Source organism: Nycticebus coucang, chromosome 14, assembly GCF_027406575.1.
Source record: "Nycticebus coucang isolate mNycCou1 chromosome 14, mNycCou1.pri, whole genome shotgun sequence".
NCBI lineage: Eukaryota > Metazoa > Chordata > Mammalia > Primates > Lorisidae > Nycticebus > Nycticebus coucang.
The window spans coordinates 53,556,960-53,573,912 of record NC_069793.1 but is presented as its reverse complement, the minus strand read 5'-3'; positions in this window follow the sequence as shown (position 1 = coordinate 53,573,912).

Here is a 16,953-nt window from a genome sequence, read left to right as displayed (position 1 = left end):
TTTTACTGAATGGAGTAAAACTGAAAGCTTTTCCTCTTAGAACTGGAACCAGACAAGGTTGTCCTCTGTCACCTTTACTATTCAACGTAGTGCTGGAAGTTCTAGCCAATACAATTAGGCAAGACAAGGAAATAAAGGGAATCCAAATGGGAGCAGAGGAGTCAAACTCTCCCTCTTTGCTGACGACATGATCTTATACTTAGAGAACCCCAAAGACTCAACCACAAGACTCCTAGAAGTCATCAAAAAATACAATAATGTTTCAGGATATAAAATCAATGTCCACAAGTCAGTAGCCTTTGTGTACACCAATAACAGTCAAGATGAGAAGCTAATTAAGGACACAACTCCCTTCACCATAGTCTCAAAGAAAATGAAATACCTATGAATATACCTAACGAAGGAGGTGAAGGACCTCTATAAAGAAAACTATGAAATCCTCAGAAAGGAAATAGCAGAGGATATTAACAAATGGAAGAACATACCATGCTCATGGATGGGAAGAATCAACATTGTTAAAATGTCTATACTTCCCAAAGCAATCTACCTATTCAATGCCATTCCTATCAAAATACCAACATCGTACTTTCAAGATTTGGAAAAAATGATTCTATGTTTTGTATGGAACCGGAAAAAACCCCGTATAGCTAAGGCAATTCTCTGTAACAAAAATAAAGCTGGGGGCATCAGCATACCAGATTTTATTCTGTACTACAAAGCCATAGTGCTCAAGACAGCATGGTACTGGCACAAAAACAGAGACATAGACACTTGGAATCGAATTGAAAACCAAGAAATGAAACTAACATTTTACAACCACCTAATCTTTGATAAACCAAACAAGAACATACCTTGGGGGAAAGACTCCCTATTCAATAAATGGTTGGGAGAACTGGACGTCTACATGTAAAAGACTGAAACTGGACCCACACCTTTCCCCACTCACAAAAATTGATTCAAGATGGATAAAGGACTAAAACTTAGGCATGAAACAATAAAAATCCTCCAAGAAAGCATAGGAAAAACACTGGAAGATATTGGCCTGGGGAAAGACTTCATGAAGAAGACTGCCATGGTAATTGCAACAACAACAAAAATAAACAAATGGGACTTCATTAAACTGAAAAGCTTCTGTACAGCTAAGGAGACAATAACCAAAGCAAAGAGACAACCTACACAATGGGAAAGGATATTTGCATATTTTCTTTCTTTTTTTTTTTTTATTGTTGGGGATTCATTGAGGGTACAATAAGCCAGTTACACTGATTGCAATTGTTAGGTAAAGTCCCTCTTGCAATCATGTCTTGCCCCCATAAAGTGTGACACACACTAAGGCCCCACCCCCCTCCCTCCATCCCTCTTTCTGCTCCCCCCCATAACCTTAATTGTCATTAATTGTCCTCATATCAAGATTGAGTACATAGGATTCATGCTTCTCCATTCTTGTGATGCTTTACTAAGAATAATGTCTTCCACTTCCATCCAGGTTAATACAAAGGATGTAAAGTCTCCATTTTTTTTAATGGCTGAATAGTATTCCATGGTATACATATACCCCAGCTTGTTAATCCATTCCTGGGTTGGTGGGCATTTAGGCTGTTTCCACATTTTGGCGATTGTAAATTGAGCTGCAATAAACAGTGTAGTACAAGTGTCCTTATGATAAAAGGATTTTTTTCCTTCTGGGTAGATGCCCAGTAATGGGATTGCAGGATCGAATGGGAGGTCTAGGGTAATTTGCATATTTTCAATCAGACAAAAGCTTGATAACTAGGATCTATAGAGAACTCAAATTAATCCACATGAAAAAAGCCAACAATCCCTTATATCAATGGGCAAGAGACATGAATAGAACTTTCTCTAAAGACGACAGATGAATGGCTAACAAACACATGAAAAAATGTTCCTCATCTCTATATATTAGAGAAATGCAAATCAAAATAACCCTGAGATATCATCTAACCCCAGTGAGAATGGCCCACATCACAAAATCTCAAAACTGCAGATGCTGGCGTGGATGTGGAGAGAAGGGAACACTTTTACACTGCTGGTGGGACTGCAAACTAGTACAACCTTTCTGGAAGGAAGTATGGAGAAACCTCAAAGCACTCAAGCTAGACCTCCCATTTGATCCTGCAATCCCATTACTGGGCATCTACCCAGAAGGAAAGAAATCCTTTTATCATAAGGACACTTGTACTAGACTGTTTATTGCAGCTCAATTTACAATTGCCAAAATGTGGAAACAGCCTAAATGCCCACCAACCCAGGAATGGATTAACAAGCTGTGGTATATGTATACCATGGAATTCTATTCAGCCATTAAAAAAAATGGAGACTTTACATCCTTCGTATTAACCTGGATGGACATGGAAGACATTATTCTTAGTAAAGCATCACAAGAATGGAGAAGCATCAATCCTATGTACTCAATTTTGATATGAGGGCAATTAATGACAATTATGGTTATGGGGGGGGAAACAGAAAGAGGGAAGGAGGGAGGTGGGTGGGGCCTTGGTGTGTGTCACACTTTATGGGGGCAAGACATGATTGCAAGAGGGACTTTACCTAACAATTGCAATCAGTGTAACCTGGCTTATTGTACCCTCAATGAATCCCCAACAATTAAAAAAAAAAAAAAAAAAAAAAAAGAATACTCTCTTATGTTATTGTGGAAATGTGAATTGTTACAAATTTTTATTTTTTATTAGATCATAACTGCATACATTGCTGCATTTATGGGGTACAATGTGCTGATTTTATATACCATTTGGAATGTTTACATCAAACTGGTTAACATAGTGTTCACCTCACTTATTTAGTTGTTGTGTTTAGTCATTTATACTCTACTATTAATATATTTGACATGTACCCTTGCAATATGCACAGTAGATACAAAATTTATAAAAAGAAAAAACATGTTCATGATGTAATAATGTTATTCCTGGCGATCTATATTGGGGAAATTAAAGGACGAAGAAATAAGGATATACTTACAAATACATTTATTGAAACATTTTCATTGTGGCAATAAATAAAGAAAAACAACAACAGTAAAACAAAGATACAAAGAAAAGTAATAGAAGATAATTTACATATCCATCAAAAGAAGGATTTTTTTTTTTTGTTATTGTTTGGGATTTATTGAGGGTACAAAGAATTAGGTTACACTGATTGCATTTGTTAGATAAAGTCCCTCTTATAATTGTGTCCTGCCCGCATCGAGGGATTATTGAACAAATTTAATATATTAATAATTCGAGTCATTATGCAACCATTAGAAAAAATGTGTTATATTTATACAAGTTGACCTAGAGAGATTGCCAGCTTGGTAAGGAAAGATATAGAGATATAGAAGTACATATAGTGAAATCACATATTTTGTGTGTGCAAACTAATGCTCAAATCCTCAGATTATGAATTTATTTTTATGTATGATTACATGAATGTATGATAGTGTAGTGAAGTGTGAAGGACACATACATGTTTTTATTTTGCTAGGTGCTGAGGTAGGGAGGACGGTATGTGGAAGGGTAGGATAGAGGTTGTTTTGGTGAAAAGAGGTAAATCTGAAGTCAGATTTGGAATATGGATGATTGTCCAATGAAGAGAATGGTTTGGTCTCTAAAATCTTTTGAAAGCTTATTGTTGTGAGCTGGGATTTGGCTGTTCACTCAACTTCTGAATCTTGGATTCCAGATCAATAAGAGTTGTAGAATAATTTGATTACAGGGGTGTAGTAGTCCTATAGGCAAATAAGCTAAAAGACTAAGGATACTTTCAGAGAAATTAAGATCTGACCAACATTAGATTTGAAATGATAAATTCTGTTAGTCAGCTATAGAATATATACAGAAATTTATGAGAAAAAGAATGTGTTAAAGAACTTTCACTTAGCCATGTTGTCATCAATAAACGGCAGCATTAGTGGCATTCTTTGACATCCAAAGGCTAAAAAAAGTTACTATTTAAGTAACTTTCTATAAAAATGATTCAAAATGCTTCTCAAAATGGCATAAAAATGAATCAAAGGAAGAACATAAGATGGGGAATTTGGGATTGAAAAGAAGCAGTAGCAAATACACAAACCAGTTAAAGATATAAAAAGTTAGGATAGTGTCAAAAAGATGGCAAAATAGAAGGTTCTAGACCTCTTATACCTCCCACAGAAACACCAATTTTGGAAATCATCCATAGATAAGAATACCTCTGTGGGAGCCACGGAATCTAGCTGGAAGGTTCCAGCATGCTGGTGGAGCAAAAAATTCAAGAGCAGATATGTTGACGAGGGTAAGAAGAGCAGTTTTTTTTTTTCTAACTACATTACCCTTATCTCAAAAGCTCAGTACTGAGAGAGGCCTTCTATTCTTAAAGAGATCTAAGTGCTGAAGGAGGCCCATAATTGCTCCCACAGGGGCATGTGGGAGGGAAGTGAGTGCCCAACTTCTGAAGCCTTGTGAGATGCTATCCAGGAAGCCCATTTCTGTGTCAGCTTACTTAAGAAGAACATAATACTGAAGGGATTGGCATGGATGAATTGTCTGGCAGTAGCTAGGAGCAGGACAAAAGGGTGGGAGTGCACGTCAACTGATGTGTGGTTCTCAATTGATTAATGGATTCCACAAAGAGGCCTGCATGGGCTCCACAGAATAACTCACCCATGGATCTCTCAACCACTTGACACATGCCCCTATCACTCTGCCCCTCACTCCTGTGGACAGTGCCCAGCATATCCCCATGCATGACACAGACAAGCTCCCATAGACAACACATGGATCTCAATAGCAGGTGTGACTCTTAGCTTTTCTCTTCTAGTTTGGGTAAAGACACACAATCTTGAATACTTTAGGGCACTGTCCTAGGGAAAATAAATGGAAAGCTTTCACACCAGGCCTGGCTTTGTGGGATCAAAAGAAAGCACACAATCTTAAGACTTCCCTGCTAAGAGATATCAAGAGGAATAGAGTGGGTGCATTCATAGAAAAGGTCTGAGAGATACCAAGAATATCTGTAGGTCTATCTGGAGTGAGTCAGTAAAGACTGGAGGAGGTGATTCCTTCTTCAAATGTAGAGACAGAAATGCAAGGAAAAAGGAAGAATCAAGTAAATATGACCCAAGGAAGAAAATGAAGCTCCAGTGGATGACCCCAAGGAAGTGGTGGTATATGAATCACCTGACAAAGAATTCAAAATAATCATCTTACCTTCAATGAGGTACAAGAGAACACAGATAATTACACAAAATCAGGAAAACAATGCATGAACACAATGAGAAGTTCAAAAAAGATATAGAAACTATAAAAAAGAAGCAAACAGAAATTCTGGATCTGAAGAATGAAGTCTGAACTGAAAAATTCAGTAGAGATCTTCAACAACAGACTCAGTCAAGAAGAAAAAAGAATCAGTGTACTTAAAAACAGATCATTTGAAATTATTAAGTCAGAAGAACAATGACAACAAAAGAATGAGGAAGGTCTACAGGACTTATGGGACATCATTGAACAAATCAATAGATACATTATGGGAATCAAAGAAGGAGCAGAAAAAGAAAAAGGGGAAGAAAGCATATTTAAAGAAATAATAACAGAAAACCTCACAAATCTGAGGTCAGATTAATCTGAGTTTTAATCTGGAAAATTAACATCAAGATTTACAAAGTCCAAATAATTCCAAATAGGTGGAGTGTAAATAGGTCTTCACTGAGGCACATTATAATTCAATTGTCAAAAGCCAAAGACAGAATTCTGGAAACAGCAAGAGAAAAGTGACTCATCACATACAAGGGAACATATATGATTATCAGCAGATATCTCAGCAGAAACTTTGCAGGTCAGGTGAGAATGAGATGGTGTATTCAAAGTGTAGAAAGACAAAAATTGCCAACCAAGGGAACTATGCCTGGCAAAGTTATCCTTCAGAAATGAAGGAGAGATAAAGACTTTCCAAGACAAAACTGAGGGAGTTCATCACGTTTAGCTTTGCCTTACAAGAAACGCAATGTACAGATGGGCGAGGCAGCTCATGCCTGTAACACTCTGGGAGGCCAAGGCGGGTGAATAGCTTGAGCTCATGAGTTCAAGACCAGCCTGAGCCAGAGTGAAACCCCCATCTCTACTAAAATAGAAAAGCTGAGGCAAGAGGACTGCTTGAACCCAAGAGTTGGAGGTTTCAAAAAAAAAAGCAAATGCATCTTCAAGTTGAAATGAAAGATGGTAATTAGCAAAATAAAAACATATGGAGGTGTAAAACTCACTTGTAAAGGTTAAGTATAGAATCAAATTCAGAATACTCTAATATGGTAATAGCGGTGCACAACTCATTTTTAACTTTAGCATAAATGTTAACAGACAAAAGTATTAAAAATATAGTTCTAATAATTTGTTAATGGTGACACATATATATAAGATGTAAATAATGTAAAAAACACTTAAGAAAATAGGCATAGGTGTCACATTTCCTAAGCTGATTGAAGCCATCTGTTACAAACCCACAGCTAACATCTTAATAGAATGGAGTAAAACTGAAAGCTTTTTCCCTTAGAGCTGGAACCAGACAAGGATGTCCACTACTGCCACTATTATTCAACATTGTGCTGGAAGTTCTAGCCAATGCAGCCAGGCAAGAGAAGGATATAAAGGACATCCATATGGGGGCAGAGGAGGTCAAACTCTTGCTTTTTGCTGATTATATGATCTTATACTTAGAAAACCCCAGAGACTCAATCACAAAACTCCTGAAAGTGATCAAGAAATACAGTAACTGGCTCAGCACCTGTAGCTCAGTGAGTAGGGCGCTGGCCACATACACTGAAGCTGGTGGGTTTGAGCCCGGCCCAGGCCTGCTAAACAACAATGACAACTGCAATCAAAAAATAGCCGGGTGTCGTGGTGGGTGCCTGTAGTCCCAACTACTCGGGAGGCTAAGGCAAGAGAACTGCTTAAGCTCAAAAAATTTGAGGTTGCTGTGAGCTGTGATGCCAAAGCACTCTACCAAGGGCAACACAGTGAGACTGTCTCAAAAAAAAAAAAAAAAGGAAATACAGTAACATCTCAGCATATAAAATTAATGTCTACAAACCAGTAGCCTTTGTACATGCCAACAACAGCTAAGTTGAGACAGACACAATTCCCTTCACATTACCTTTAAAGAAAATGAAATACTTAGGAATATACCCAACAAAAGCGGTAAAGAATCTTTACAAAAAGAATTATGAAACACTAAGAAAATAAATCATAGAAGACATTAACAAATGGAAGAGCATTCCATGCTTTTAGCTGGGAAGAAACAACATTGTTAAAATGTCTATTCTACCCAAAGCAATTTACAGATTCAATGCAATCCCATTAAAATGTCAACATCATACCTTGAAGAACTGGAAAATATAGTACTTCATTTTGTATGGAACCAGAAAAAACCCTGTATAGCTAAGGCTATTCTTAATAAAATAAAGCAAAGCTGGAAGCATCACCCTACCAGATTTCAGGCTATATTACAAGTCCACAGTATTCAAAACAGCATGGCATTGGCACAAAAATAGAGACATAGACATATGGAACAGAATAGAAAACCAAAAGATGAAACCAGTCTCTAGTTGCCATATGATCTTTGATAAAGTGAATAAAAGCATACAGTGGGGGAAAAGAATCCCTGTTCAACAAATGATGCTGGGAGAACTGGATAACCACATGTAAATGACTGAAACTGGACCCACACCTTTCATCACTTACAAAAATTGACTGAAGATGGATAAAAAGATTTAAATCTAAGACACGAAATGATAAGAATCTTAGAAGAAAGTGTGGGAAAAACTCTTGATGATGTTGGACTGGGGAAAGATTTTATGACAAAGACTTCAGCAGCAATCTCAATGACAACAGAAATAAACAAATGGAATTTAATTAAGCTGAAAAGCTTCTGCACAGCTAAGGACACAAGTAAAGCAAAAAGACAACCTTCAGTATGGGAAAAGATAATTGCAGGGTATGAATCTGACAAAGGGTTGATAACTAAAATCTACAGAGAACTCAAATTAATCAACAACAAAAAAGAGCAAACAATCCCATTTACCACTGGGTAAGGGATATGAACAGAACCTCTCTGAGGATGCTCATCATGCCTGATTGTCAGAGAAATGCAAATCAAAACCACCCCGAGATATCACCTAACCTCAGTGAGAATAGCCCATATCACAAAGTCTCAAAGCTGCAGATGCTGGCGTGAATGTGGAGAGAAGGGAACACTTTTACACTGTTGGTGGGACTGCAAACTAATATAACCTTTTGGAAGGAAGTATGGAGAATCCTCAAAGAACTCACATTAGAGCTCCCATTTGATTCTGCAATCCTATTACTAGGCATCTACCCAGAAGAAAGAAATTATTTTATCATAAGGATATTTGTGCTAGATTGTTTATTGCAGTTCAATTTATAATCATCAAAATGTAGAAACAACCTAAATGCCCACCAACCCAGGAATGGATCAACAAGCTGTGGTATATGTCTACCATGGAATGCTATTCAGCCATTAAAAGGATGGAGAATTTACATCTTCTGTATTAACCTGGATGGAGTTGCAACACATTCTTCTTAGTAAAGTATCATAAGAATGGAGAAGCAAGAATCCAATGTGTTCAATTCTAATATGAAGGCTAGTAGATGATCTAATACATGTGCACATAAGAGAAAAATTCAAATCAATTCAAGGTGAGAGGTGGGGGTATGAGGGAGCGGGGAGAGGGGAAGAGAGGGGATGGATGTGCTCCCACTTAATGGGCACAATGTTGGGCTGTATGGCTCTACCCACCTCTTAGGGGTGGGACGCAATTATTAGAGGGGCTTTACCTAACAAATGCAATCATTGCAAACTAATTCTTTGTATCCTCAATTAACTTGAAACAAACAAACAAAAAGAGAACATGCATCGACTGAAAGAGAAGGGATGAAAAAAGATATTGCATGCAAATGGTAACCAAAAGACAGTAGTTATTCTTGTATCATAAAAAATAGATTTTAAGTCAAAAACTGTAAAAGAGGCAAAGTCATTGTATAGTAATAAAAGGGTCAGTTCTTCAAGAGGATATAATAATTATAAATATATATGCACCCAACATCAAAGTACCTGAATATAAAGGGTGGGCATAAAGTAAATATTACCAGAACTGAAGTGAGACAAAGTAATGCAATAATAAGAGAGGACTTCAATACACCACTTTCAATAATGGATAGATCATTCAGGCAGATAATCAATAAGGAAACAGTGACTGGAACAACACTATAGTCCAAATGAACCCAACACACATATACAGAACATTACATCTAAAAGTGGAGGAAGATATATTCTTCTCAAAGGCACAGAAAACATTCCCCAGGATAGATCATATGTTAAGCCATAAAACAACTCTTAACAAATTTAAGAAAATGACAGTCATATTGAGTATCTTTTCTGACCACACTGGTGAACCTAGAAATCAGTAACAGGAGAAAATCAGAAAATATGCAAATACATGGAAATAAGGAACACAATCCTGAATAACCAATGGGTCAAAGAAAAAGTAAGAAGCATCTTGAGACAAATAAAAATCAAACAAAACATACCAAAACTTATGAGATGTAGTAAGAGAAGTTCTAAGAGGGAAGTTTATAGCAATAAGAAAAAAGAACTCAAATAAACAACTTAACTTTGCCATTGAAGGAACTAGAAAAAGATCAAATTAAGCCTGAAGTTAGCAAAAGGAAAGAAATGAGATTGGAACAGAAATAAATAAAATAGAGAGTAGACAAATAGTGGAAAAGATCAATGAAACTGAGTTGATTTTTTGCAATGATAAAAATGACAAACCATTAGACAAAAAAAGAAGGAAGACTTAAGTAAATAAAATCATAAAAAAGAAGAAACATTATAATACGATATGCCACAGAAATACAAAGAATCATAACAGATCACTATGAACAATATGCCCCCAAAATGAATAAGATAGAAGAAATAGAAAAATTCCTAGACACATACTGTCTACCAAGACTGAACCATAAAGAAATAGAAAATTTGAACAGGCCAGTAATGAGTAGGGAGATTGAATCACTAATCAAATGTCTTTCCACAAGAAAAAAGTCAGAACCAGCTGCCTTTATTGGTGAATTCTACCAAACACACAAAGAAGAGTCATTGCTAATCTTTCTCAAATTATTCCAAAAAATTGAAGAAGGAACACTTCCAAGTTTATTCCATAAGGTAAGCATTATTCTGATACCAAAACCAGAAAAGGATGATACAAGAAAAGAAAAATTCAGGCCAATATTCCTGATGAACATAGATGCAGAAGTTCTCAACAAAATAATAGAAAACTTAATCCGACAGTTCATTCAAATGATTATACACCGTGATCAAGGGATACAAAGATGCATCAGCATATGGAAATCAACAAATGTGATACACCGCATTAACAGAATGAGGGATAAAAATCACTTGATTATCAATAGATGCACTAAAAAGCATCTGGCAACATTCAGTATATTTTCATGATAGAATCTTTCAACAAATTGGTTGTAGAAAGAAAATGCCTCACACAATAAAGACCATATGATAAACCCACAGCTAACATCATACCCAAAGATGAAAAGCCAAAAGCTTTTCCTCTAAGATCAGGTGCAAGATAGAGATGGCACTTCTATTCAGTGTAGTTTTGGAAGTCCTAGTTAGAGCAATTAAGCATTAAAAAAAAGATAAAAGAGGCTGGGTGTGGTGGCTCACACCTGTAATCCCAGCACTCTGGAAGGCCAAGATGGGTGGATCACCTGAGCTTATGAGTTCTAGACCAGCCTAAGCCAGAGCGAGACTTCGTCTCTAAAAATAGCCAGGCATTGTGTGTGTGTGTGTGTGTGTGTGTGTGTGTGTGTGTGTGGGCGCCTATAGTCCCAGCTACTTGGGAGACTGAGGAAAGAGAATCGCTTAAGCCCAAGAGTTTGAGCTTGCTGTGAGCTCTGACACTACGGCACTCTACCGAGGGCGACAGACTGAGACTCTGTCTCAAAAAAAAAAAAAAAAAGAAGGAAATTTTGTCATTTGTGACAACATGGATGAAAACATTATGCTAAGTTAAATAAACCAGGCACAGAAAGACAAATACTGCACCATCTCTCACATGTGGAATCTGAAAAAGCTGACCTCATGAAAACAAACAATGGAACGATGGTTGCCAGGGGCTGAGGATGTGGCTGTGAGGGAATGGGGTGAGATTGGCTAAATGGTGCAAAGTATCAGTTATGCTGCATAAATAAATTCTGGAAATCTACTGGATAGCATGGTGTCTGTATGTAATAATGTCAGTTGCATACTTAGAAATTGCTGAAGAAAGTGAATCTTTAATGTTCTTACCACACGAAAGGATGGTAACTATGTGAGGTGATGGATATGTTCATTAGCCAGATTGTGGTAATCATTTCACATTGTATACATCAATCAAAACATCGGGTCGCATGCTGTTGATATGTACAATTTTTACTTTATACCTCAATAAAGACAAATATAATTGCTACTATGGAAACAAAATAGAATGCAAAAGACATGCACCTTTAAATATTTATTTACCTATTTATTTTTAATAACATTTTCATGTTGTGAAAGAATATAAGCTCATTGTAATTAATTTTAAATGTAGAAAAATTATAAAGAAGAGAATAAAAACCCATAATCTCATCATCCAAAGGCAACACTATTAATGTTTTTATAGCCTGTTATTTCTCTTTCTCTGTGTGTCACCCTGTGTTTTAAAAAAATACAGTTTAATATTTTATTTATTTTACTTTACATTATGAACATTTTGTCAGTTCACTAAATATTTTTGAAAATTTAACTTTTAGGGGTACTATTGTTCCTTGTAAGTGGTACAATAAATTATTTAATCATTTCTCATTTGGGGACATTTAGGTTGTTTCCAGTTTGTAGGTATACTTAAGAAGAAATTCTGCAGCAAACTTCCTTATTACTTTTTTTATTTATTTATTTTTTATTAAATCATAACTGTATACAATGATATGATTATATGATTATGGGGCATCATACACTCACTTCATAAACCATTTGACACATTTTTATCACAGTGGTTAACATAGCCTTTCCGGCGTTATCTCAGTTACTGTGCCAAAACATTTACATTCTACATTTACCAAGTTTCGCAAATACCCCTGTAATATGCACCACAGGTGTGATCCCACCGATTCCCCTCCCTCTACCCACCCCCCCCTTTCCCACTTCCCCCTATCTTATTACTTATTTTTAATGGCCTCAATGATAATTTTCTTTACATAGAGTCTGAGAATAACAGGGTTAAGAATCATAAACATTTTTAAACTTCCTGATTCCTGTTGTTGAGTGATTTTCCAGAAAGTTAGCTCCAATTTATTCTTCCCCTAGCAGTACATGAGAATGCTCATCTTATTGTGCTCTTTGATGTCAGAGTAGGAAATTAAAGCTTTGCCAACTTGATAGGTAAAAGGTGCCGTTACTTTATATTAAAAAAAGTTAAATGTAATTTGTTCATTCTCTCCTTTAAAGCCAATAGTGTAGAAAATTTGGAAAATATCAAAAAGTGTGGGGAAGAAACTAACAATCACATGTATGTTACTTCCAAGTATGCAGAATATTTTCACACATTTTCCATTGAGTCATTCACAGAAGGTATAGCCACTAATTTTTTCCCATTCTACAGTTATCTCCTCTGACAGAGAGTTTAAGTGACTTGCCTACAGTCAATCAGGCCTCTGGACTTTTTGTCTCAAGCTTTCCTTATTGTACTAGTTGCCCTGGGAGGGACTGGAGATGAGAGGAGAAGTGTACCAAAGAGGTTCCTGGTTACTCAGAGGAAGGTGTTCAGTGTTTGGTATTCAGGTATTTGGGGGGGGGGGTCTGGAAGCAATAGAAAGAAGGCCTGGGACCAAGAATTAAGAGTCCTGAGTCCCATTCCCAGCTTGCCCATGGATTTGATGTGTGAATCTCAGTTTCACGATTTTGTGAACAAGTGTTTTCATTGGGCAGACCCATGGACTGTGAGTGTAGGAGCTAGAACCTGGTTTCTAAAGAAACTGGTGGGAGAGATGGGCTGGAAAAGCCAGGGTGCAGCTGGCTGCTGCGTCTCTGATACTCGGCTCAGCAGCATGGCCTCTGCTGTGACTCCAGCAGCAGGGACTTCGTTCTGCCATCCTCAGGGATGCCAGTTCCATGGCAACAAGGCACTGAGAGCAAAGCAAACCCCCCTCTGGGTGAGGCCCTTAGCACAGACAGGGAGGGTCAGCCTCGGGTGGGGCAGAGACCCTGGCAGCCCTGGTAATTCACATACTACTCTGGGGTCTGCTCAACTTTGCTCCTGTAATTAATGAAAGTTTGGAAGGACATGGGCATGAAACCTCACTAGAGGTTTGTCCTGGTATAAGCTGTAAACTCCCTGTACATTCATAAGGCTCTTCTGATTTGTAACAGAAGACTCAGGTTTGGGAGGCAGAGCCTGGGCCTTTTCATCTATAGCACAGAACCTCTCACACTTTCCAGCTTACTCTGGTAATGAATCCTTTGTCACCTCCACTTGTGACTTTCCTCCCAGCTTGCTCTAAATACACAACTTTCTTTTGCCTCCTTTAAAATTTTGCTTTCTTAGGTGCAATACATTCTTCCTGGTAAAGCACCACAGGAATGAAGAAGGAAGAATCCAAGGTACTCAATTCTAATATGAAGGCAGTAGATGAGCTAATGCAAGGGGTGGGGTAGGGGAATGAGGGAGTGGGGAGAGTGGAGGAGGGAGGGGGATGGGGGTCATGTGTATGGCACACCTCTGGGGGCAGGACACAATTATACGAAGGACTTTTCCGAACAAATGCAATCAGTGTAACCTAATTCTTTGTACCTTCAATGAATCCCCAACAATAAAATAAAAAGAAATAAAATTAAAAAAAATTTTTTTTTTTTTTTTTTTTTGGTTTCTTGATTTCAGGTGCTGGCAGGCTCTGGCTCTGATTTGATATCCCTGGTGTGAAACTGTATCCTCTTCACATCCTAAACAAGTTTTCTGTCCTTGGTTTGGACATTCCTTCTCCCTCTTCTGTTAGACCTCCCAGTTAGGACAGATTTCACTGGATTCGAGAGAGAAACACATCGAGAATGGCAGAGCTGACAAGACCTTCTTCCACCTCTGCCTGCCAGTTCACACCTGCCCTGGAGAATTTGGATTTCATTTTAGTTTACCTCTTGTAGTCATAAATTGGCAATGAAACGACCATTTCGGATGGTCTTAGATATTGCAGTAGAGGTTTTGAGTAGACTTGGCTTTACACAAAGACAAAGAATGACAGGGTTTGGTGGTTGGTGTGTTATTATATGTGTCAGGCTAGGGCTCTGGGAATCCCCAGATCCCAGCACTGGAAATTCCTAAGCGAACCTGTGTGCATGAAACAATATGCTGAAACCATTCATGCATCGAATGACTGCTTACTGAACACCTGCTGCCTGTCAAGCTCTGCTCTGGGAGATGGGGTATAGTGGTGAGCAAAATAGACAAAAATCCTGCCCTCGGGGAGCTTCCATTGTGGTGGGAGTGGGGATAGAACACGGGCGTAGGGGACATCTCAGGGCACCAGGAGGGAGGGTGAGGGGTGTGGTGTATGTAACCCCACAGCAGACTCTCCTCACTTCACAGTCACATGAATGGCTGGATGGGCCGACTCTGCTGCAGTGCCATTTGGAAAGGTGGCTGTTGTTTTCTGTCCCGTGACTATTCATACTGGCAGCAGCCAGTGCTGGGTACATAACTTGTGCCAGTCACTGTGTATTATCTCAGTTCATCCTCATGTCAGCCCTGTCACTGGGATATTAGCACCTCCATTTTATTGATGGAGAAACTGACACGACAAGGTTAAATAACATTCCCAATGTTACACGGCTAGAATGTCTCTGACTAACTATGTGCTCTGAAACACTACCCACTACTGCCTCTGCCCATCCCTGAACGGGAACTCTCAGCCCTGGAGAAATGCCAGGAGGCCTATGCAGGGAAATGGAGGAAAGCCAAGTGAAGGGATGGCATGAAACCAGTTACATATTGTTCAGAGTCCTATTTAACTTATTCTTTTCTGCACCAAGGCTACCAAATAAAGATTGTGGACAAAACAGAAGAGCTCTCTTACAGAAGCAGCTGGTGACAGTGCTGGTTGCTTAGGTGTTGCTAGGGTAACTTAGCTGGGAGTCTAGTAGTGAAGTAATTAAGCAGGGTATATAAATTTGCTTCAGCTGATTTTCCCCAGAATAGGCAGACAACTATTGTACTTGCAAGAACTAATAGGTTGTGTCCTTCCTCCTAAGGGCAAAAACAGACAGGAAACCTCTGGACGACACACAGAGCAGGTCATAGTAGGGGTGGTGGGCTTCTCTGTGCATCCTGCACATCAGTTGGGGCTGGCCAGAGTGAGACCAGGGTTGTTCAGGGCAGATGGGTAGATACCAGCAAGGCAAGAGCACGATTAGGGCCCAGAGTGGGCTGGAAGTCAGGGCAGAAACCAGAGGTGGAATCAGAGCTGCTGGTAAAAACCAGAGAAAAACTGGTACCAGAGTGGGGGGAAAAAAACAAAACAAAACAAACAAAAAAACCCAAACACAAAACAAGGTATGAGGACTCATCAGAGCTTACAATGAGATGGAATCAGGTAATTGCACAGGGCTAGGCTGGGATTCTAAGCTTGTGATATTAACTCTTCTACTCCTACAATTAATAGCAACAGTTACTGGGCAAAGTGTCAGGCCCTGTACTAAGTGGCTACATGGGTGTCAATATACTTCTGTTTAAGGTAGGTCATATGCTCCCATTTTACCAAGGAAGAACCGAAGGATTAGTTATGTAACTTGTCCAAGGTCAATCAACAGCAGATTTTGGAATCAAATCTGTTTCTGTCTAGCTTTGAAACTGAGACTGCTAACTCCACTGTTAATTTGCAGTTTCTCCACTTATGGTGGTTTCCCTGTCCAGCCTGCTGTGACAGCACTGAAGGACCTTTGACACTGTGCAGCCAGGGTCAGCTCAGGAGCAGGGGTGGGCCTAAGTCTGCAGTGCGGGCACCAGTGCGACCCAGCTGCAGGCGTCTGGGGGAAGCGCAGTGTTGAGGGCGTCAGGAGGCCAACAGCGTGCGCGCAGCTGAGGAAAGTAGCTGAGCACATGGTGAGATCCAGGAGGAGGAGACAGTGACTGGAAGACGCATGGGGGAAGGTGGGGTGGGTACTGAGTGGCCCGAGACATGCCCTGACAATTCTCTTCACTTTCTCTTTCTCCCTCTTCAGTAGGATGAGCAATTTGGCTGGCTCCCTGAAGGCTTTCCTGGGTTTCTAATAACCTCACATTCACTTTACAGTAGTTTTAGAGTCTGGCTTTGGAGGCAGAGGTCATCTTGGCCTTTGAATATCTGGGAAAAAAATTAATTATTTTCATAAATATAGAGATGGGAGTCAAGAAAAGTCATAGTGTGTGTTAGTCATCTATTATTGCATGGTGAATCAACCCAAAATTTAACACCTTAGGCTCGGTGCCTGTGGCTCAAGCGGCTAAGGCGCCAGCCACATACACCTGAGCTGGCGGGTTCGAATCTAGCCCCGGCTCGCCAAACAACAATGATGACTGCAACCAGACTGCAGTCAATGATGACTGCAACCAAAAAAATAGCCAGGTTTTGTGGCAGGCGCCTGTAATCCCAGCTACTTGGGAGGCGGAGGCAAGAGATTCACTTGAGCCCAGGAGTTGGAGGTTGCTGTGAGCTGTGATGCCACGGCACTCTCCTCAGGGTGACAACTTGAGGCTCTGTCTCAAAAAAAGAAAAAATTTCACACCTTAAAACAACAAACATTTATTATATGTATCATAGTTTCTGAGAGTCACAAATTCAGGAGGTGTTTAAGTGGGTGGTTCTGGCTCAGGGTTGCTCATGA